At 39.2% G+C, this 24,829-nt stretch overlaps 1 protein-coding gene and 1 pseudogene across 3 annotated transcripts in view; one reads left to right on the top strand and one right to left on the bottom strand.

Moving 5' to 3' along the window:
* SNTB2 (syntrophin beta 2) overlaps positions 1-24,829 on the bottom strand; it is a 72,858-nt gene that overhangs the window by 32,969 nt on the left and 15,060 nt on the right. The gene's annotated exons all lie outside the window — the stretch shown is intronic.
* LOC145514603 (transcription elongation factor A protein-like 8) lies at positions 14,098-19,834 on the top strand (annotated as a pseudogene). The gene is made up of 2 exons (XR_014060265.1): positions 14,098-16,749; positions 19,779-19,834. The product of XR_014060265.1 is annotated as a transcription elongation factor A protein-like 8 (transcript).

Below are 24,829 nucleotides of genomic sequence, written 5' to 3' on the forward strand. Positions count from 1 at the left end.
CAAAAGTATTAGCTTTCATGCTTTTATATGTATGAACATAGAACAAATGGTTGAAATAATTTGGGTGTTTGGACTGTTTACTGTATAATTTCTCCTTGGTAGTCTTCTTCCACTACTAATCTTTTATGGTAAAACCCACTGTGGGTCATTTATAAAGTAAATATTTAAAAAATGAATTTAAAAAGTGAATTTCTTTGGAATATTTCTTCAAACTGCAAAAGAATATGCAAGCTTTTCAATTTTTCACAAAAAAAATGTTTTAAACATCTTAGGTTTGCATTTTTAAATGTTTTTGTAAGGAAGACAGCTACCAGCAAATTTCCTTGTGGAAACTGCTAAACAGTAAGTAGATGTGTGTTAAAAATCCTTTATATAACTTGCCCACAACCAGAAAACACTGCATTGGAAAACTTACTTCAAATTACATACTTTTCTTTTCTTTTTGGTGTTGACATTTATGTTTATTTTCTATGACATGTCTGTTTTCGTAAGTCAATTCTAACTTAGTACCTCTCCCTCCCCTAAAAAGAAGTACTGCTTTAGGTGAGGCAGTGCTCCTGTCTGTGTCACGCAAAACATATGAAAGCAGGGACTTCCTTTTGGTCCAGTGGCGAGGGCTCCATACTCCCCATGCAGGGGCCCAGGTTCCATCCCTGGTTGGGAAACTAGCTCACACAGGCCGCAACTAAAGGTTCTGCATGCTGCAACCAAGGCCCGACACAGTCAAATAGTCAAATAAGTAAAATAAAATAAATAAATATTAAAAAAAAATAAAAAGAAAGCAGAGGACTGTTGACAACTGTAAGAAAGTCTTGACCACCTATAGCATTAGAAAAAATGGAAAGATGAAGACTTTTATTTTCACTAAAGCAGAGGCAATAAGAAAGGCACTTTGCATAAGGCTGATAAGGAATAATTTATATTGCTTCTTAATCTTCCGCTAAAAAATGAAAGTAGAGGCTAGTTTTGTTTTGTTTTTTAATTAACCTTATCAGATTTTGAAAAACGATGTAAAATGACTCAAACACTATAAAACCAAAGGCAAAACTCAGGGTATATCAGAGTTACTAGGTGAAAAAAGTAAGTTCTCAAAAAAAAAAAAAAGCTTTTATGTTTTCAAAAATTATATATAATTAGCATGTTCATAAAGTACTCAAGAAAATATGCCCATTTGCTAATAATGCTTATATCTGTATTGTAATTACAGTGATTTCTTCTTTTGAAAGTTATTTCTACAATGCTTGAACTTTTAAATAAGCATGTGTTCTATTAAATAAATAATACTAAAGTTAATTCTGGGCTTCCCTTGTGGTTCAGCTGAAACCCCCTGCAATGTGGGAGACCTGGGTTTGATCTCTGGGATGGGAAGATCCCCTGGAGAAGGGAAAGGCTACCCACTCCAGTATTCTGGCCTAGAGGATTCCACAGACTGTAGTCCATGGGGTCACAAAGAGTCGGACACAACTGAGCAACTTAATACATGCCGTCAAATAACAAAGAAAAACATGGATTAGAAGGCAATTTCAGAAAAAGATTCAAGAGCAGAGACAACAACGATGGGTAAAAGTGACTGTTCCACAAATGCTGAAAGAACAAGAGTATCAGCGTGCAGTTGTTGTATGTTTGTATCTCACATCCTCCAGTGCATTTGCTAACCTACAGTTGATGCTCTTTGGATAATTTTTGTAAAGTCATTTAAGTATAAAAACAGAGCAACAAATTTTAAAGTCAAATGAAATTCAGTACAAGCCTTGATATTACCATTTACCTTTTGAGAGGTTTGAAGCACATAATTTTCTTGTCTAAGCCTCAGTTTCCACATTTGTAAAACATTAAATACCAACTTCAAATGGCTATGGCAGTTGAATGAGAAATGTAAGAAAAGTGCCAAGGCCTGTGCTTGAGCACACAATGAATATCAGTGTGTATTTGGGTGTGCAATTAATACAATATACTGTGGACAAAGTAGGTAGAGACTAAGATATGAAATTGAACAGACCATATTTGAATTTCAGTTCTGTCAATTATAAACTTCATGATTTGGACAAATAATTCAACTTTTCAATCTCAATTTCTAGTCCACAAAACTTTAATATTAACCTTAATACCAACTATCCTGAAAAACTGAAAGGATTAAATAAGATTAACTATTTTCCTGGGTTCTAAAATCACTGTGGATGGTGACTGCAGCCGTGAAATTAAAAGCTGCTTGCTCCTTGGAAGAAAAGCTGTGACAAACCTAGACAACATATTAAAAAGCAGAGACATCACTTTGCTGACAAAGGTCCATATAGTCAAAGCTGGTTTTTCCAGTAGTCATATATGGATGTGAGAGTGGGACCATAAAGAAGGCTAAGCCCCAAAGTCTCAGGGGCTCAGAAGATCCTGCAAAATCTTGATGGACTGCAAGAAGATCAAACCAGTCAATCCTAAAGAAAATCGACCCTGAATATTCATTGGAAGGACTGATGCTGAAGCTCAAATTCTTTGGCCACCTGACCTGAAGAGCTGACTCACTGGAAAAGACCCTGAAGCTGGGAAAGACTGAAGGCAAAAGGAGAACGGGGCAGCAGAGGATGAGATGGTTGGATGACATCACCGACTCAATGGACATGAATCTGAGCAAATTCCAGGAGATAGTGAAGGACAGGGAAGCCTGCCATGTTGCAGTCCATGTGGTCACAAAGAGTTGGACACAATTTAGCAACTGAACAACAATAACATATGTCACAGTTTCTGTTATGCTCATCTTTTCCATTTGACCAAGGGTCACTGAGGGGATTAAAAGCCAAGACTACATAAGTCAACAATAATTACAACACATCACTTCTATAGTATTTATCTGTCCATGGTTCTTCACTCTTTTTAGTCGCTCCTCAGAACTGTGTTGCTGTCTGTACAGGACTACTTAAGGTCCTGAATACGTGCTCTTGCATATTCATGAGGCGAAATTCATGTACTTTTGTAACACATACACAATCTTTTTGTGACTCTGGCTTGACATCACACTTGCTTCCAACCTTTCAGAGCAAGTTTTACCCCAATCTATATGACATCACTGTAACAATATATGTACTTAGTTTTAGTACAAATGTATGTAATACACTGGTCAAAATTTGGCAGTATATTGATAAAGTATTCACAACAGGGATCATGAACATATAGATGAACCATAAATATTGGCTGGATGAACTATGAAAAATTCTGTCACAAATATAGATATATTTTATACTCCTAATTTCCCTATCCTGAGGGAAACATGAGAAATATTTGTAGCATGGGTAGTAAAATCCAGTTCAAAACTGCTGCTAATAGCTCTAGATTAAGGATTTTTTGCAAATATTTGAATAAAGCATCCATGTTCAACACCATCATCTTTTTGATTATGTGGAAACTGGTCACTCCACAGACTGAAGGTTATCACATAAAATGCATATGAATGATCTTTGTTGAGGTTCTCGTTAACTAAATTTGTTATTAGAAAATATTAGCCATTAGAACAATATTCTACTTAATAAACTATTATCTACTTAAACACATGGTTTACGGATGAGCAGTTTGTTCTTGAAGTGACATAAAAAGATAATATTATAGGCAGTCAATAATGGATTAAAACATACTTTTATAAGAAAGCCCTTGTCTCACAAACCCAAGATATATGCTTTTATCTACTCCTAACATAAAGTGAAGAGGAACTAAAGAGCCTCTTGATGAAAATGAAAGAGGAGAGTGTAAAAGTTGGCTTAAAGCTCAACGTTCAGAAAACTAAGATCATGGCATCTGGTCCCATCACTTCATGGGAAATAGATGGGGAAACAGTGTCAGACTTTATTTTTTGGGGCTCCAAAATCACTGCTGATGGTGACTGTAGCCATGAAATTAAAAGACGCTTACTCCTTGGAAGGAAGGTTATGGCCAACCTACATAGCATATTTAAAAGCAGAGACATTACTTTGCCAACAAAAGTACGTCTAGTCAAGGCTATGGTTTTTCCAGTGGTCATGTATGGATGTGAGAGTTGGACGGTGAAGAAAGCTGAGCGCCGAAGAATTGATGCTTTTGAACTGTGGTGTTAGAGAAGACTCTTGAGAGTCCCTTGGACTGCAAGGAGATCCAATCAATCCATCCTAAGAGAGATCAGTCCTGGGTGTTCATTGGAAGGTCTGATGTTGAAGCTGAAACTCCAATACTTTGGCCACCTCATGCGAAGGGTTGACTCATTGGAAAAGACCCTGATGCTGGGTAGGATTGGGGGCGGGAGGAGAAGGGGACGACAGAGGATGAGATGGTTGGATGGCATCATCGACTCGATGGACATGGGTTTGGGCAGACTCCGGGAGTTGGTGATGGACAGAGAGGCCTGGCGTGCTGCAATTCATGGGGTCGCAAAGAGTCGGACACGACTGAGCGACTGAACCGAACTGAACATAAATGAGCTTCCCTCATAGCTCAGTTGGTAAAGAATCCGTCTGCAATGCAGGAGACCCTGGGTTGATTTCTGGGTCGGATAATCTGCTGGAGAAGGGATAGGCTACCCACCCCAGCATTCTTGGGCCTCCCCTGTGGCTCAGCTGGTAAAGAATCCACCTGCAATGTGGGAGACCTGAGTTCGATCTCTGGGTTGGGAGATCCCCTGGTGAAGGGAAAGGCTACCCACTCCAGTTTCTGGCCTGGGGAATTCCATGGACTATACAGAGTCGGACAAGGCTGAGCGACTTTCATTTTCACTTTCACTAACATAAATGATAGGATTTCCCTCATAGCTCAGTTGGTAAAAAATCTGCCTGCAACGCAGGATACGCGGGTTCGATTCCTGGGTTGGGAGATCCTCTGGAGAAGGAAATGGCAACCCACTCCAGTGTTCTCGTCTGGAGAATCCCATGGACAGAGGAGCCTGGCAGGCTACAGTCCATGGGATCGCAAGAGTCAGACACAACATAGCAACTAAACCACGAACATAAATGACAGGAAACAATTTTTACTCTTAAAAAAAAAAAGATTGTAATGTTTCCCCCTTTTCAACATCAACGAACTCTCTCCTGTGTGCAAAGCATGTAGGTTATTTAAAATGTTTAATATACACACTGACCTCAAGTTGTTTAGTTGACAAGGAAAAGAAAGACATATAACCCGCCCCCAAAAAGACCAATTAATAAAGGAGAAATGAGAAAAGGTACTATATGATGAATGCTGTTAAAGAAGCAGAAATAAGATGTTAAACAAAATTGGATGTAACAACAGCAAACAAAATTAAATAACTGAAAAATACTTAATAAAAACACTAATAAAGTAATGTTTTTCCACTAGACCAGAAAAAAAAAGACCTAGCAGTTTAAGCACAAGGAAATCCTTATCCGTTGCAAAGTGGATGTCCTGGACTAGCTGGATACACCGGATGGTTTGTTTTAGATAGGCACTCCAAGTGATAAACTATAGACGGAAACACAGTATTAACCCAGCACAATAGCTGTGCTCAAGGGGTCAGCAAGCATTCCATCCTGAACATCCAGTCAGTTACCACTGGGGAACAAGAATGCCATCCAAGTTTCCATCTCTTTAAATACTTCATAATTTTTTTTATTGTACAAAAGAACTGCTATTAGTAACTGCCAAGCTTTTGTTGTCACGAGGGATTTTTCTGACCAAATTGGCAGAATTAACTGAGTTCAGGAAGAGGAGAAAAGACAAAGATGTGTTCATTTTCTTTTCCTCCTCCGTCTTTTTTTCCCTCATTTTTATATAACACATGACTGAAGAGTTCAGCTGTGGTAGACTGAGAATTGTCAGAGTGCACAGACATCAACTACTGTAGTGAATTTAAGCAACAATGCAATGCACTGATCAACCCACAACAAATAACGGCTTTCACTTATAATTTGTTTTATTAACTTTTTAAATTAAAGGGTAATTTTCAAAAAGCTGGAACAATTTGAGCATCAAAATAAATAATAGTGGTATGGAATTATAAATATCCATGAGTCCACACAGATATAAATAATTGAATAAATAAATAAATGAGGGATAAGGGATAGCTCTTAAAGAAGAATTTCAATTAGAGAATTCCCTGGTGGTCCATCCACTGCTTAGGTCCACTCTTACAGCAGAGGGCCCAGGTTCAATCCCTGGTCTGAACATTAAGATTCCACAAGCCATGTGGTGCAGCAAAGAAGCAGAAGGAAAAGAAGAGGAATTCCAATTAGCAAGTGTTAAAGAAATGAGAAAAAAAGAAAATCATCATTAGGACACTACAGTAATAACTGTTGTACACCAAACCAGTAATGAACACTAAAATTAGTGAAAACATTAAAGAATAAAGGGTAAAAGTTCAAATATTAATAGGATACCTGCAGTCTCAACAGATCTTCACCAAGATATTTATTAACTACAAAGGGGGAAATGGTAACTTTATGTGGAGAGATTCAATAGTTATCAAGATTAACTTTACTAGTATTTAAGACATATTGACATCATGCACCCTACCCTCCCATATATACTGAGAAGGATATATCACTTCTGTAGTATTCTTGCTCAAAAAATACACAAGGTCCATTTGTTCATGATAAAATGTGACACAAATCCAAATTGATAGATATTTTACAAAATCATTCAAATGGTTCAAAATCAATTCCCACAATAAGGTTAGTTAACACATCTATTACTTCACATAATTACAATTTTTAAGTGTGGTGAGAACATTCAGATCTATTCTCTTTGCCACTTTCAAGTATATAATAGAGTTTTGTTAACTATAGTCACCAGGTTGAACATCAGATCCCCAGAACTTATTCACCTTATAATTGGAAGTTTGTACTCTGATCAAACACCACTTTGCATTTCTCTCCACTCATATTTAGTTTTACTTTATTCTTAACAAATCAGAGTAAATTTGAGAGGTCAGAATAATAACAAAACCAAAGAACAGTGTCATTCTAGAGGCCATTCCCTTCTCCAGGGATTGAACCCGGGTCTCTTGCACTGCAGGCAGATTCTTTACCAGCTGAGCCACCAGGGAAGCCCTTTTCATTCTAAAGGCATGTATGTGTAATTCCAAAATTTCATGCCAAGCGTTCCTGTCAAATAATACTAAGTAATATTATAGCGCAGCTTTGGATATGTGAGAGTTTGCCCTTGCAAAGGACAGTCAATTTGTGTTAATATTAGCTTCCTATAATCAGTAGGAGTGCTTATCTTGAGATTATGTTTATCTTCATGCATTCTAAATCCACCTCTCTCCCAGAGATTATTCTGGGAAAGGAGAAAGATACACAAGTGTAGAGTGTAGTATGTACCCTTGAATTATAGAGCTATAGTCAATATAGCCCAAATAAATGATCACATTTAGAGGTGAATGAAATAGCTATCAATTTCACGTGCACTATGTTTTGACCCCTTACACACACACACACACAGCCGTCCAGAGTGTCCTGTGGACAAATACTAATCTAAATAATTTATAAAACTGCAGAGCTAGAGGACACCTCGGTGATAATTTGTACAAACTGTTCATTTTTAAGGGTGCTAAACTGAAACTCTAAGAAAACGGAGGTTCAAAGAATTTAGAAAATTTCTTCCAAGCTGCAGTCTGTGGCAAAGCAACGGCTAAAAACTCATGTCATCTTTTCCTGAATATGTTCTCAACTTTCAGTTTGGCTTTTGAGATAGTGGAAAGTCATAAAACACTGTTTGTATAGATCCCTCAGCCACCAGTACAAATGAGTCAGCACTCAAACTTGCTCACTAGGTCTATACAGTTAAAAAGTGGAGTAACCAGGTCTTATCTAAGATTAACAGGATAATCTCACCGTGTGTGCAAGCAAGTGAGCATTTCATCTCATGTTTCAAGAATGGGGGAAAAAAAGAGAAAAAAGGGCTGGCCAACAACAACCTTGCAGAAGGGTGGTGTATTTTATGATGACCTTTCCATTACCATATTTTAAAAACTCAGGTCAGAGTTCTTTCACCCTGTGGTAATTCACTTTTTCTGTATCAGACACAAGACTTTAATAATAACAACCAGGGATCAATATTTAACTCACTAGCCTGCCCACACTGACGGCACATGGTGCTCTGAGCCAGCAGCAGCACAGAGGCGCCAAACAGTCAGAGCCGCTGTCTCCATCCCCGCCGTGGGTGCGGCAATGATAGGGCGGGGGGCGGAAAAGCGGCTGGAAAGCCCCAGCCGAGACAAAACTAAATAAAAAGCACGAGTCAAGAATGCTATTTTTCAAAAGAAAATGATTACTTTTTGGAAAAGAGTGTGCTTCCGTGTGTCCATCCTTCAGAAGAATTTACATCCACGCTCGTGGCTTAATTCCATTTTTTTGGAGTTCAGCTTCCTTATATGTAAAAATCATAAAGTCTACCCTTAGGGGGTTATTGTGAAGATTAAATAAAGCACGGACTGGAAAAGGATTTTATGAATTATAACAGCCATACAAATTTGAAATATTACTATTATGACCTAGTGCAGAACCTGACCGTCATTTTCACCAGTTTCAGAAATTAGCACAGCACATGGTAAAAAGCATCTGTTAAATGAATGAGTGTACAAACTGGTTAAAACCTCCTCCCCAGGAGCATTACCATAGAACATAAAGGATTACATGTGGTGTGAACTCAGAAAATGACCACTGTGCCTTTCTGCGTCTGCCCTAATCACGGCAGAGAACTACCGTGAGGGTTAATGAATAAAGCTCACAGAGCAGACCTGGTCTCGGAGGAAACAGGCCCCTCTCAGCACCACCATCCCTGAATGATGAATAAAACACATCACACGTCTCTACAAGTCTCAAGATATAATAGAGGACACAAATATTCAATCACCGTCCTCACTACTCAATGTTCAAAAACAGAGTTAAGTGTTTTTATGTGAATAATTTCACTGAATCTCACAATAACCCTAGGAGGTAGGGACATTTATTATTCCCCTTTTACAAATGAGGAAATTGAGACTTTAGAGAAAAAAAAAACTTGGCATGTGCCACTCTACCATTAAATAACAACGACAGAAAGAAAGACCAACCATGTAAATCAGTTCAGTTCAGTCGCTCAGTTGTGTCCAACTCTTTGAGACCCCATGAATCGCAGCACGCCAGGCCTCCCTGTCCATCACCAACCCCTAGAGTTTACCCAAACCCATGTCCATAGAGTCGGTGATGCCATCCAACCATCTCATCCTCTGTCTTCCCCTTCTCCTCCTGCCCCCAATCCTTCCCAGCATTAGGGTCTTTTCCAATGAGTCAACCCTTTGCATGAGGTGGACAAAGTATTGGAGTTTCAGCTTCAACATCAGTCCTTCCAATGAACACCCAGGACTCATCTCCTTTAGGATGGACTGGCTGGATCTCCTCGCAGTCCAAGGGACTCTCACGAGTCTTCTCCAACACCACAGTTCAAAAGCATCAATTCTGCGGTGCTCAGCTTTCTTCACCGTCCAACTCTCACATCCATACATGACCACTGGAAAAACCATAGCCTTGACTAGATGGACCTTTGTTGGCAAAGTAATGTCTCTGCTTTTAAATATGCTATCTAGGTTGGTCATAACCTTCCTTCCAAGGAGTAAGCGTCTTTTAATTTCATGGCTGCAATCACCATCAGCAGTGATTTTGGAGCCCAAAAAAATAAAGTCTGACACTGTTTCCACTGTTTCCCCATCTATTTCCCATGAAGTGATGGGACCAGATGCCATGATCTTAGTTTTCTGAACGTTGAGCTTTAAGCCAACTTTTTCACTCTCCTCTTTCACTTTCATCAAGAGGCTCTTTAGTTCTTCACTTTCTGCCATAAGGATGATGTCATCTGCATATCTGAGGTTATTGATATTTCTCCCAGCAATCTTGATTCCAGCTTGTGTTTCTTCCAGCCCAGCGTTTCTCATGAGGTACTCTGCATATAAGTTAAATAAGCAGGGTGACAATATACAGCCTTGACGTACTCCTTTTCCTATTTGGAACCAGTCTGTTGTTCCATGTCCAGTTCTAACTGTTGCTTCCTGACCTGCATACAGGTTTCTCAAGAGACAGGTCAGATGGTCTGGTATTCCCATCTCTTTCAGAATTTTCCACAGTTTATTGTGATCCACACAGTCAAAGGCTTTGGCATAGTCAATAAAGCAGAAATAGATGTTTTTCCGGAACTCTCTTGCTTTTTTGATGATCCAGCAGATGTTGGCGATTTTATCTCTGGTTCCTCTGCCTTGTCTAAAACCAGCTTGAACATCTGGAAGTTCACGGTTCACTACTATATTTTACCAATGAATAAGTAATAACAACTCAGTATATTAAGCTCCATTATAGAACTATATATAGAATGTATTACACAAAGTAATAGGAGACTTGATCACTGAAAGATAGCAGAAGTACCCCAGGCAGACAAGGTGGAAGTGAGTGTGCCTGGCTGAGGTTACAGCATCCAGTCGAGGACATGAAACATTCAGAGAAATGTAAGCGGTTAGGAAAGGCCAGAGTCAGGGTCAAGATAAAATGTTGTGATCTGTTCTTGAGAGGTTGTTGATATTTAGTTAAGGGTGATCAGATACTGTGAAAGTTAGCCCTGGCTGTTATGGATCTACCAAGGTGAATATTCAAAAAGAAAAAAATGAGGTCACTACTGAAACCCAGATCACAAGCTTCATAATAAAATGGATAAATACGTATTTTTAAAGAATTGAGTTACAGAAAGGATAGAACCTAGATGTCACTCAACACATCACTTGAGTTGTGAGCAGGATTAGTATAAACTGTGTGCTCTGGAGCTTCTGTCCTCAGGTGGCAAAATGTAATCAAGTCAAAGGGCTGTTTGTCTACACTCCAAAGACACCTGCATAGGATATCTCAAATCTGTCCCTAGCCTAATCTACACACCTATGTGTACAAAATCTGAAAGAAGTAGGCTGGAAATGCTAGATACTGGGAAGAAGAAATGGGAAGGAAAATATTATCCAATTAAAAGAAAAAGCCATTATGTTACACTCAACAAACAAGACACCAGAACCACCCTTCCACACACCCCAAAGATCACTAGGCAAGAGAAGGAAGGAAAAAGGAAAGATAAAACTGGAGATCTTACTCTCTGCCTTACTAGGAGCCTGTGAAATATCAATCCATCTTCCCTGGGATGGATCTGAGGGCAAATGTAGAGAAAGTATTTCATATAACTTCCTTTAGTTCTAAGAAAGTAAACTATGCCATGCATATGAGAATTCTCCTTTTGCTAAGATTTCCCTGGTGGCTCAGGTGGTAAGGCATCCGCCTACAATGTGGGAGACTCGGGCTCAATCCCTGGGTCAGGAAGATCCCCTGGAGAAGAAAATGGCAACCCACTCCAGTACTCTTGCCTGGAAAATCCCATGGACAGAGAAGCCTGGTAGGCTACAGTCCATGGGGTCGCAAAGAGTCGGACATGACTGAGCAACTTCACTTCCCTTCATGATTCTGTAAATAGGCAATTAAAAATATAACTTCAGGAAAACAAACTATATACATACCATGACCATATGTGGCCAACGCAGCAGTAACATCACAAACAATTTACATTTCCACTTCCATAACTGATTTTGGCCCAATGGTCAAACTGAGGATTTGAACTAAGTAAAAATGTAATTTGATGCCAAGAAAGATGTGGTAAGCTGATGAGCAGAAAAATACTTGTTTAAGCTACAAGCTATTCAATTGAGATAGACTATTGAAGGGGCTGAAGTTGCCAATTTCCATATGTTGGTAGAGTATTGAAAATATCTTGCTTCAGTTTAAGACTGGATGTTCCTAAATATGTTTTAGGTTTCCCAAAGCTTAAATCTGTAGTCAGTTCATTTAGGTTGTGGGGGGTGTATTTAACCTGAGATCCTTTCTTTCCATAGAGCAAAATTAATGAATCATCTGTCCCTGTGAAAAATCTGTACTTCTGAAAGAATTTTAAATCTAAGCTAGGAAAGGCCTGAGGTGTTACATCTAAAAGAACTGTGGCAAAGTCTGACTTCTTAGAAAATACTGTCTCAACATGTTTTTCTTTTGAGGAGCACTAAAAATCCCATATTTGGAATAATACCTTACGGCACAAATACAACCAGTGAATCTGGTGCTCAGTGGGAGATTTCTAATGCTCCTGGTGCTCCTATGGAAACAAAAGCCCTAAACAGCAATGCTATCCACTGTTGCTTCCTCACACTCTGAGCCAAGGAGGACAGTCCTCACCAGTCTCTAGCTTATAATACAACATTAAGAGAAGAATCTCAATAATAACAGATTACTAATGGAGTTTAAAAAAAAAAAAAGCAGGAGGAAAGGGTTTGAGGAATTGTTTTAAATAGAAAAGGCAAAAATCCAAAGGTTAATATTTTTAGAAATTCCAATAGTGCATAAAATTCACAATCTACATGTTCTATGAATAGGAACCATCACACTACCTTCTACTATAAGCTCTTTAAAGGTAGACATTTTTCTTTGTTGAAAATAATTCCTACTAACCAGGGAGGCTCACAGACTTACTCCTGCTCTTCATAAGCCTTAGGGTAAAAACTGGGAAGGACAAACCTAAGGAGAAAGCCTCTAAGCCAATGAGAAGAGAGGAAGGAGACAGGGACAGAGGCTGTACACCCTTAAACAAATAATAAGTGATTGCAAAGAAGTTTGCCTAGGTCAGGGTTAAATCTGATATGCTGGTAAGGGATCACAGAAAGGCTGGCAACAAAGAGCTGTAGCTAAACATTATAGATATTCAGGTAATTGCTGAAATTACATGAGCAGATGACCTAAACACTGGGTGTATACGAGGGAGATAAACAAGGGCCTGCTCCTAAATTAGCTAGCACCAGTTTCTCCAGACAGGCAGAATGAGATCCTAAAAGAATTTTCCATCCAGGTATAATGCATAGAAGGGAAGGAAAATTAACATTATTTGAACACCTGTTATGTGCTTCATATAAATGGACATAAATTTGAGCAAACTCCAGGAGACAGTGAAGGAAATGGGAGCCTGGTGTGCTATAGTCCATGGGGTCATAAAGAGTTGGACATGACTTAGTGACTGAACAACAACACCTTCATATAAGATAGTTTATGTAACCTTCGGAATCATCTGACTGAGAAAGAAACAGAGGCTTAAAGAAAATAAACTGTTTTCCCCACAACATGCAGAGTTCTAGGTCTGCTAGGTTCCAAAGCCAATGCTATTTCTATAACACAATCATCTGCATGGATTCAGTCGAGTGTATTCTGCTCAACAGTAAAATTGGTGGCCTTCTGATCACCTCATTTTGTGGACCTACAGGTTTCTAGACCATAGTGAGCCACTGATTCCCTAGCTCCTGCCTTGATGAAAGCTCCTGGGCTGTGCCTATACTGGCTGACAGCTGTACAACTTACTGCGGCTGCTGAGGAGACACTGCTGGGACAGGATCATGAAAAGGCATGCATGAACAGCCAGGAAGCTAAATACATGTGAAAGCAGGATTCTATGGGGGTCAAGACCTCCAATTCTACCATTCTCACTAGTTGAAGAGATAAGGAAAGAGTTCATAATAGTGGATACTCCCAAAATAATCTAAATTTACGGGATTTTTTGGTTATTTTGTAGCAGCAGCTTTATCTCCAATTACATTTTGCTCAAGCAAATACTGGCCTTCCCTTGTGGCTCAACTGGTAAAGAATATGCCTGGAGATCCTAACGATCTGCCCGAAGATCCCCTGGAGAAGGGAAAGGCTACCCACTCCATTATTCTGGCCTAGAGAATTCCATGGACTGTACAGTCATGGGGTCGCAAAGAGTCAGACCTGACTGAGCGACTTTCACTTTCACTTTCTTTTACTTTCAAGCAAATATTAAAATTCACCTTCCGTCTCATTGTAAATGCTGCAGATTATGGTAATTCACTCTTCACTCAGAGCCAAACAGGACAAGAGAAACTCAATTGAGATGAAATAGATTAGGAAAATAATAGCAAAACTGATAAATCTCACATGAATAAATAAGAGTTGATTGTGCAAAGAACTGTTTTAAGACAAATTCAAGATTATTATCCTTCAAATAAGAAATCTAAAATAACCTGCTCAAAATTTTTCCTGAAAGTCTGAGAATAATTTCAGGTTGGTATTTTTTTTTGGAAGTGTTGTTGACAATAAAGATAATCTAACAATATCCGCTGGATCATTGAAAAAGCAAGAGAGTTCCGGAAAAACATCTATTTCTGCTTTATTGACTATGCCAAAGCCTTTGACTGTGTGGATCACAATAAACTGTGGAAAATTCTGAAAGAGATGGGAATACCAGACCATCTGACCTGTCTCTTGAGAAACCTGTATGCAGGTCAGGAAGCAACAGTTAGAACTGGACATGGAACAACAGACTGGTTCCAAATAGGAAAAGGAGTACGTCAAGGCTGTATATTGTCACCCTGCTTATTTAACTTATATGCAGAGTACATCATGAGAAACGCTGGGCTGGAAGAAACACAAGCTGGAATCAAGATTGCTGGGAGAAATATCAATAACCTCAGATATGCAGATGACATCATCCTTATGGCAGAAAGTGAAGAACTAAAGAGCCTCTTGATGAAAGTGAAAGAGGAGAGTGAAAAAGTTGGCTTAAAGCTCAACGTTCAGAAAACTAAGATCATGGCATCTGGTCCCATCACTTCATGGGAAATAGATGGGGAAACAGTGTGTCAGACTTTATTTTTTTGGGCTCCAAAATCACTGCTGATGGTGATTGCAGCCATGAAATTAAAAGACGCTTACTCCTTGGAAGGAAGGTTATGGCCAACCTACATAGCATATTTAAAAGCAGAGACATTACTTTGCCAACAAAAGTACGTCTAGTCAAGGCTATGGTTTTTCCAGTGGTCATGTATGGATGTGAGAGTTGGACAGTGAAGAAAGCTGAGCGCCACAGAATTGATGCTTTTGAACTGTGGTGTTGGAGAAGACTCTTGAGAGTCCCTTGGACTGCAAGGAGATCCAATCAATCCATCCTAAAGGAGGTGAGTCCTGGGTGTTCATTGGAAGGACTGATGTTGAAGCTGAAACTCCAATACTTTGTCCACCTCATGCGAAGGGTTGACTCATTGGAAAAGACCCTAATGCTGGGAAGGATTGGGGGCAGGAGGAGAAGGGGACAACAGAGGATGAGGTGGTTGAATGGCATCACTGACTCGATGGACATGGGTTTGGGTAAACTCCGGGAGTTGGTGATGGACAGGGAGGCCTGGCGTGCTGCGATTCATGGGGTCAGACACGACTGAGCGACTGAACTGAACTGAACAGGATTAACAGGATTAACATTCCTTCTAGCTGTAATCTGTATCCTAATCTGGTTAATATCCAATGATTTAGCAACTGTTCCCCACCCCCAACTTAAAAATATACTCCTTTCTTAAAGAATTTCAGATTTCTACAAATGGATAAAATGAATACCTTACTAAGCAGTATTAAAGGATTTTGTGTCCTTGCTTCCTTAATCCTTTCTATTTTGCCACAGCCCCCTCCCCTATTCAGTATATCAACATTACAAAAATAAGTTAGCTTGCTGCTTTAAGTATAGATCTGCATTTAAGAAAGCCTTAGGTTCTAAGACTGCTACTTTTGGCTCAGTGCATTCTCTCCCATTTATTACTGTTAATGAATGGTCCTTCTAGTTCTGTGACATTAATACCATCACAATGCTAATACTGCACAAGAGGCTTAAATAAATGGTAAGGCATTGAAATCCTTAAATAATCATGAAGTCACATGTAATACTTCATTATCCCAATGGTAACCCTTAGGCCAGGATGCTGTTTTCCTATGGCTTTCCTAAATACACTGTTATAAAATTAGGCCCTTGGAGGCCCTGAAGGTGTAATGGGGTGTAATTACAAAAAAGAAAAGAGAGAGAGATGACTCAATTTGTCTGAGATTTCAGTGAGACACCACTGAAGAGGGAAAATACAGAAATAAACAGGCAGCAGCAGTGTTTAAAGGGTTTGGTAAAAGTTGTATAGAGCTCCCTGCCATTACCCCCAAAGAGAAGTAGTGAGAATATTAAAGGTAGATGAACCTTTAGCAGTCAGGTTGAGGGCTATCTATAGCAAAGAAAAGTAGTCAATATACAAAAGATTACTTCAAGATGGATTGTAGCCCCAAATTTGAAACACAATCACAAAGCTTCTGGAAGAAAACATGGATCTTCGTGCCCTTGAAGTGGGCAAAGATTTCTTGGACAGGAAACATAATGCTACCATGAAAGAAAAATTTCAGGTCATCTAAATCCACCATTAAGAAACTGAGTGGTCTTACAGTTCAGGGTCTATTGACCTGCGGCAGCTCCGTATCGCTGGAGAAGGAGAGAAGGGTCTCGGATCCTTTCAGGACTCTTGGTCTTTCAGGAGGGACACAAAAGGGTAGAAGGGAAGAGGGAGGAAAAAAAATTCCTTAGATCTCGGCACAATTAGTTTACTCAAAAAGAAAATTAGAGAAAAATACTCAACATGCAAAAGTCTTGTGAAGAAAAAGAAGGAAAACCACAGAACATGCCAAAGGCTGAGGAAGACAGGTTTTGGGATGGTGTACCACAGAAGGCAGAAGGAAATCCTCAGCTCTCCAAAGAAGGTGTAAGCCAGGAAGCAGAAGGAAACGTTAGAGGAGGGCTGACTCTGCCTGGTCAGGGACACACTCATTGGGCATCTGGACCATGAAGAAATGATAAGAGGAGCAGATGAGTTGGAAAGGCTTAGAGAAGAGATAAGAAGAGTAAGAAACAAATTTGTGATGATGGACTAGAAACTGGAAACAGTATGAGCAGTATGAAAAGGCAAAAAGATAGGACACTGAAAGAGGAACTCTTCAGGTTAGTAGGTGCCAAATATGCCACTGGAGAAGAGTGGAGAAATAACTCCAGAAAGAAAGAAGAGATGGAGCCAAATCAAAAACAACACTCAGTTGTGGATGTGACCGGTGATGGAAGTAAAGTCTGATTCTGTAAAGAACAATATTGCATAGGAACCTGGAATGTTAGGTACATGAATCAAGGTAAATTGGAAGTGGTCAAACAGGAGATGCCAAGATTGAACATCGACATTTTAGGAATCAGTGAACTAAAATGGACTGGAATGGGTGAATTTAACTCAAATGACCATTATATCTACTACTGTGGGCAAGAATCCCTTAGAAGAAATGGAATAGCCCTCATAGTCCACAAGAGTCCAAAATGCAGTACTTGGATGCAATCTCAAAAATGACAGAATGATCTCTGTTCGTTTCCAAGGCAAACCATTCAATATCACAGTAATCCAAGTCTATGACCCAACCAGTAATGTTGAAGAAGCTGAACGGTTCTGTGAAGGCCTACAAGACCTTCTAGAACTAACACCAAAAAAAGATATTCTTTTCATTATAGGGGACTGGAACGCAAAAGTAAGAAGTCAAGAGATACCTGGAGTAATAGGCAAATTTGGCCTCAAAGTCCAAAATGAAGCAGGGCAAAGGCTAACAGAGTTCTGCCAAGAGAATGCACTGGTCAGAGCAAACACCCTCTTCCAACAACACAAGAGAAGACTCTACATATGAACATCACCAGATGGGTCAATACTGAAATCAGACTGATTATATTCTTTGCAGCCAAAGATGAAGAAGCTCTATACAGTCAGCAAAAACAAGGCTGGGAGCTGACTATGGCTCAGATCATGAACTCCTTATTGCAAAATTCAGACTTAAATTGAAGAAAGTAGAGAAAACACTAGACCATTCAGGTATGACCTAAATCAAATCCCTTATGATTATACAGTGGAAGTGACAAATCGATTCCAAGGATTAGATCTGACAGACAGAGTGCCTGAAGAACTATGGGGGGAGGTTCATGACATTGTACAGTAGGCAGTGATCAAGACCATCCCCAAGAAAAAGAAATGCAAAAAGGCAAAATGGTTGTCTAAGGAGGCCTTACAAATAGCTGAGAAACGAAGAGAAGCTAAAGGCAAAGGAGAAAAGGAAAGATATACCCATTTGAATGCAGAGTTTCAAAGAATAGCAAGGAGAGATAAGAAAGCCTTCCTCAGCGATCAATGCAAAAAAATAGAGGAAAACAACAGAGACTAGAGATCTCTTCAAGAAAATTAGAGATACCAAGGGAACATTTCAGGCAAAGATGGGCTCAATAAAGGACAGAAATGCTATGGACCTAACAGAAGCAGAAGATATTAAGAAGAGGTGGCAAGAATCACAAACTACACAAAAAAGATCTTCATGACCCAGATAACCATGATGGTGTGATCACTCACCTAGAGCCAGACATCGTGGGATGTGAAGTCAAGTGGGCCTTAGGAAACAACACTATGAACAAAGCTAGTGGACATGATGGAATTCCAGTTGAGCTATTTCAAATCCTAAAAGATGATGCTGTGAAAGTGCTGCACTCAATATGCCAACAAATTTGGAAAACTCAGCAGTGGCCACAGGACTGGAAAAGGTCAGTTTTCATTCCAATCCCTAAGAAAGGCAATGTCAAAGAATGTTCAAACTACCACACAATTGCACTCATTTCACACACTAGCAAGGTAATGCTCAAAATTCTCCAAACCAGGCTTCAACAGTATGTGAACCGTGAACTTCCAGATGTTCAAACTGGATTTAGAAAAGCCAGGGGAACCAGAGATCAAACTGCCAACATCCGTTGGATCATCAAAAAAGCAACAGTGTTCCAGAAAAACACCTACTTCTGCTTTATTGACTAACCCAAAGCCTTTGACTGTGTGGATCACCACAAACTGTGGAAAATTCTGAAAGAGATGGGAATACCAGACCAGCTTACCTGCCTCCTGAGAGATCTGTATGCAGGTCAAGAAGCAACAGTTAGAACTGGACATGGAACAACAGACTGCTTCAAAATTGGGAAAGGAGTACGTCAAGGCTGTATACTGTCACCCTGCTTATTTAACTTATATGCAGAGTACATCATGAGAAACGCTGGACTGGATGAAGCACAAGCTGGAATCAAGATTGTCAGGAGAAATAGCAATATTTCACATCTCAGATATGCAGATGACACCACCCTTATGGCAAAAGTGAAGAAGAACTAAAGAGCCTCTTGATGAAAGTGAAAGAGGAGAGTGAAAAAGTTGGCTTAAAACTCAACATTCAGTAAACTAAGATCATGGCATCCGGTCCCATCACTTCATGGCAAATAGATGGGCAAACAATGAAAACAGTGACAGGCTTTATTTTGGGGGGCTCTAAAATCACTGCAGGTAGTGACTGCAGCCATGAGATTAAAAGATGCTTGCTCCTTGGAAGAAAAGCTATGACAAACCTAGACAGCATATTAAAAAGCAGAGATATTACTTTGCCAACAAAGATCCATCTAATCAAAGCTATGGTTTTTCCAGTGGTCATGTATGGATATGAGAGTTGGACTATAAAGAAAGCTGAGCACCAAAGAATTGATGCTTTTGAACTGTGGTGTTGAAGAAGGCTCTTGAGAGTCCCTTGGACTGCAAGGGTATCCCACCAGTCCATCCTGAAGGAAATCAGTCATGAATATTCATTGGAAAGACTGATGCTGAAGCTGAAACTCCAATACTTTGGCCTCCTGATGCAAAGAACTGACTCATTGGAAAAGACCCTGATGCTGGGAAAGATTGAAGGCAGGAGGAGAAGGGGATGTCAGAGGATGAGATGGTTGAATGGCATCACCGACTCAATGGACATGAGTTTGAGTAAGCTCCGGGAGTTGGTGATGGACAGGAAAGCATGGTGTGTTGCAATCCATGGGGTCACAAAGAGTTGGACTTGACTGAGTGACTGAACTGAAATGAAAACAAAGACATTCACACTGCCCTCCTCATCCTGTTTGCTTTAGGCCTTGAATTCTTTTTGGTCTAACATTAAAAACTGGCCTCTGCTTTCTTTCTGTTAGCATTTTCTGGTGTGTCTCTGATTTTTGTTTTATTTTTAATCATCTGGTGGAGTTTTGTTGTAGCTAGTTTCCTTGTTACCAGCATCTGGATTTTCTATTTTGACACATTCTCCAGGTCTATTTTTCAATTTGGAAGTTTCACACACATATGCATGAAAATATGTTCACCGCATATCATAAAGTAAAATTTAACAGGCTACAAGGCAGTGTATTTAGTATCAGCTTACATATGTAGAAGAAAATCTCAAATTGTGTGTGTGTGCGTGCACGTGTGTATACATACATATATATATATATATCAAAAATTTAACTGTGCCTATTTTTGTGTGGTATTTTTTTCGTTTTGCTTATATGTTTTTCTTAAAGAACACATCAAACACACAAAAAGAATTAAAGGTTTTCCTATAATTAAGAGTCAACCAAAGAATTTGAAATCAGTTTACATAAGGGCAACTGGAGCACCTAAACTCTTGATGAAAGAATTGTTTAAAAAAAATGTAAACCTCAAATTACCTCTCGATCTATAAGCCAGAGGAATAAAACTGGCAATTTTACAGCTTAAAAAAAAAAGAAATTGAATAGACAAGATACAGGATTGAAAAAATAGTCACAACATAGACATCTGACAACAGACTAGTGTCCAAAATATATAAAGAGTTCTACAAACCAACAACAGAGATAAACAACCCAGTAAAAATTCAGGTAAAAAGACTTCGACACTTTTGATTCCATTCCAATAAATTTCAAGAACAGACAAAACTGGGACTTACCTCACGGCACAGTGGATAGGAATCCACCTGCCAATGTAGGCAATGTGAGTTCCATCCACGAACCAGAAAGATTCCACGTGCCTCAGAGCAACTAAGCCCATGTGCCGCCACAACTATTGAGCTCTCGCCCTAGAGGCTGTGAGCCTGTGTGCCCTACAGCCTGTGCTCCACAAGAAAAGCCACTGCAACGAGAAGCCCTCGCTTGCTGCAACTAGAGAAAGCCTGCGCGCGCACGCGCGCACACACACACACACACACACACACACACACACACACACACACACACACACACACACACACACACACACACACACACACACACACACACACACACACACACACACACACACACACACACACACACACACACAGCAATGAAGACCCAGCATAGCCAAAAATAGATAAATGAAATTTGGAAAAAAAAGAATAGACAAAACTAATTTGTGAAAGAAATTAAAAAATGGTTACCTAGGGGTGGAGTGGGGAAAGGAATTGACTGGAAATGGCCACGAGGGAACTTTCTGGAGGTGAGAGAAATGTTCTATAGCTTATGTAGTGGTTACACAGGTGTATACAATGGTAAAAACTCATTGAAATGAACAACTAACAACACATTATTGTATGTTAATTATACTTCAAGTTTTTTTAAATGTTAAGAAGTCAGAATCAAAGTGATAGTCAAGTGATCCAGCATAAAGAAAAACTGGACAATTTCTAAATTTTATCTGAATTTTAAAAACTGTGAAATATTTAAAATATGCTTAAATACACAGAGTACCGTATAATGAACATTCACATAACTCAGCTTTATCAATCTTAAAATTCTGTCCTATTTGTTCAGTTTTATTTCCTAAAAAAAGCCCCCAAGAACCTCTCCCCAACTCCATTCATCTTCCTTGTTGTTCAGTCAACTGTGTTCTAATCTTTGACATCTAAATTCCTAAATTTATTCCATGAATAAATTTGCTTGACAGTAATGGTCAACACAAATAAATATAATACATGTGTAAATAATTTACCCCTTTCTCTAAAAGGACATACTAAAAAGGGCAAAGAAGAAGGAATTATTTGGCATCTAAGTCCCAGGTTTTGGTTTTTCGTTGCAATATTCATTAAGATAGTCTTGCCCTTGCTCACTAAAGAACAATGAACAAACCTGAAGTTACACAGTAATCAGTGGCAGAATTAATTGTAATCTAGATCGCTCAGTTTTCCTTTTTCCTTAAGTGATTCTCCTCTGCTTGGAGTAAAAGATAGCTTAATAAGTGTTGCCTACGTTGTTCTACTAAGGAGATTAGTTACTAGTTATAATGAAAGGTAGACACGACTAAACAACATCAGAAGAGCAAAAGCTGATTTTTCTGCAAATCTCTTATCTGGCACTTCTGTGTATCTCTCTCTCAACAATAAAGTTGAGGGAATTCTCTGACAGTCCAGTGGTTAGGGCTCCACGCTTCCACTGCAGGGGACACAGATTCCATCCCTGGTCAGGAGAACTAAAAAATCTTGCATGCCCTCAGGTACACTCAATAAATAAATAAAGTCCAGAATGAAGTATTATAAATGCTGAGGTTCCATCTGAATGATCAGAGAGCTTCACTATATTTAGAATATCTTTACTATTAAAATTAATTGGATTATATCCTGACAATCCATCTATTTATATAGTCAGTTTATAGTAACTATAACTGTGCATTCTCCATCTCATATTAGAACTATACAATATGAGAACTAAAAGGCATTTTATTTTTAATAGATAAGAAATGTAAGGCTTGTAATGCTAATATTTTTTTCAACATCACATAGGGAGCTACTGACCACTAGAAATGCTTTGCTGTATTTTTTTTGTTTTTCCTAAGTATCTTGTCCTCTCATGCTTCAGTTTGGGACCTAAGCATTTTTGGTACAAGACTCAGTTTCTGTGACTATATCCCTAAGGGTGGAGATGCTTAAAGATCCCAAAGACTTCTCTTGAGTCCCAAGCACAGAGAAGTAGGAGGGAATATGAGAAATAAATGGAGACTAGTGGGAGGAAACTGGTGGGTGGTAGAGAGCAAATTGAGATCTTTCTCTAACCACAATCTCCTTAGAGAGAGAGCAGAGAAAAAACATTCAAGGAAAACATGTTTCTTATCAAAATATATTGTGGAAAAAAACCCTATAAATTTGGCTTTCTGAGAATACCTGCCAGACCTGGCTGCTACAAACCAGCTTGCTAGCATTTAAAACTATTATACTTCTTTATTTTCCAGTATAAATGCTTTACACTCATCTTGTGAGGACTGTCATTATTCTGCATCCTAAGATGAAACTAACAAGTATAAAAATCAACTCTATTGTACTGTAAATGGACAAAGTAGATCAATATTAAAACATCTGTTGTGAGCAATGATTTTTAGAATTTCACTTTAGTCTTTTTTGTTGCCGTTTTGGCTGATGCCGGGAAAGATTGAAGGCAGGAGGAGAAGGGGACGACAGAGGACAAGATGGTTAGATGGCATCACCAACTCGATGGACATGAGTTTGAGCAAGTCCCAGGAGATGGTGAAGGACAGGGAAGCCTGGTGTGCTGCAGTCCATGGGGTCGCAAACAGTCAGACATGACTGAACGACTGAACAACAAAGAGTCAGCTTAATTTTTTCAGTTACTTTTACTTTATGTTCACTGTAAAAATAAATGCAGTTCACAGAATTCCTTGGTTGTCCAGTGGTTAGGACTCTGCTTTCACTGCCCAGAGCCTGGGTTCAATCCCTGGTCAGGAAATTAAGATCCCACAAGCCCGACAGTGTGGCCAAAATAAATAAAAATAAATGCAGTTTTATTCTAGCATGTAATCAATAGTCTTTGAAGAAATTAATAATACCTTCATTCTGCAGACCTCCCACGCCCATTCCACAGCCTGCCCCTCTCACACCTGAGAGAAACACATTTCTAACATCCATCATTCCTGCACTGCAAGTTCTCTCAGCATTTGTCTATCATTGGTATAACATGTATGAGACAATCTAGATTAACTTATGTCAGTTTATTAGCATTTATGAAGCCATTTGGAAGTAAGGGTGGTGGGGCTCATGTTTTCTTTCTACTTCTCCGAGTGTCCAGCAGAAATATGCGTATTCAATGAACTGATTAATCACATATGGCTATCTATTTGTGCCTGGCATGGAAAATCAAAGACTGGGAGGCACTAACAATAACAACCTTCAGAGGACCAATGCAACAACCCAGAATCCAGAGCATGACTTCTTGCACATGAAGCCAATGATAGTGATAAATTCTACTGGCCTTCAGGCTTGCTAGCTTCTTAAACTGATTCATCGGAGAAGCAATCTATTAAAACAGTAAATAGCAGCAGCTGTGGAGTCTGATAAATCTGTGCCTCTACCATACAAGTGCTGCAATCTTGGGCAAATTATTTAATCTCTGCAGGCTTCAATTTCTTCATATTTAAGATGGGCATGATGATACCTGCCTCACGGGGCTGTTAAACTGTGACAATGCACGTAAACAGCTTAGCAGAGTAAAGGTCTCAATAATGTCATTATTACTTATTTCTATTGTTTTACTTTTAAAAACTTTACAATTTAGCTACAAAAATATTTCAAGCACTCTAGCTTCAAAGTCTGCATTATTAGCATGGACATAAGTTTGCTTAGCATCCACTCCATTCCACATTTCATAGTTTGGTGATGCTGCCAATCTCAACACACCAAGTATGGGTACATGAGGCAAGCCTAGATTATAGTCTTCACCATTGTGGAAAGAGAGATATGTCCCAAGGGTAGACAAAGTAGAGTTAATCAGAGTCCTTCCCAGAAACTGCAGGTGCTAGAATAAAAACTTTCCTTTTTTAAAGGGGTTATTAAGTTAGGGTAATACATTTCTACAACTGCTGGCGCCATCTTAGCTGACTACACAGAATTAGATTCTCCACAGCAGATGTTGCAGCCAAGATAATTTGAGCCTTTGGATCCCTCTGGACCTAAACCTAGATCCACCCCCAGTCTTGGCAGTTATATGAGGCAATACATTCCACTTCTGCTCCGATTGGTTTGGGTTTCTGCAAACCAAAATAATTCTTACTGAAAAAACTGTTTATGTCTGTTCTGATAGACAAAGATTTTTCTCCATCACAGTCTACCTCTAATGTCAGGGCCCGTCTGTAAGCTCTAGG

Source organism: Giraffa tippelskirchi, chromosome 7 (assembly GCF_054371585.1).
Source record: "Giraffa tippelskirchi isolate mGirTip1 chromosome 7, T2T-mGirTip1v1.2.pri, whole genome shotgun sequence".
Taxonomy (NCBI): Eukaryota; Metazoa; Chordata; class Mammalia; order Artiodactyla; family Giraffidae; genus Giraffa; species Giraffa tippelskirchi.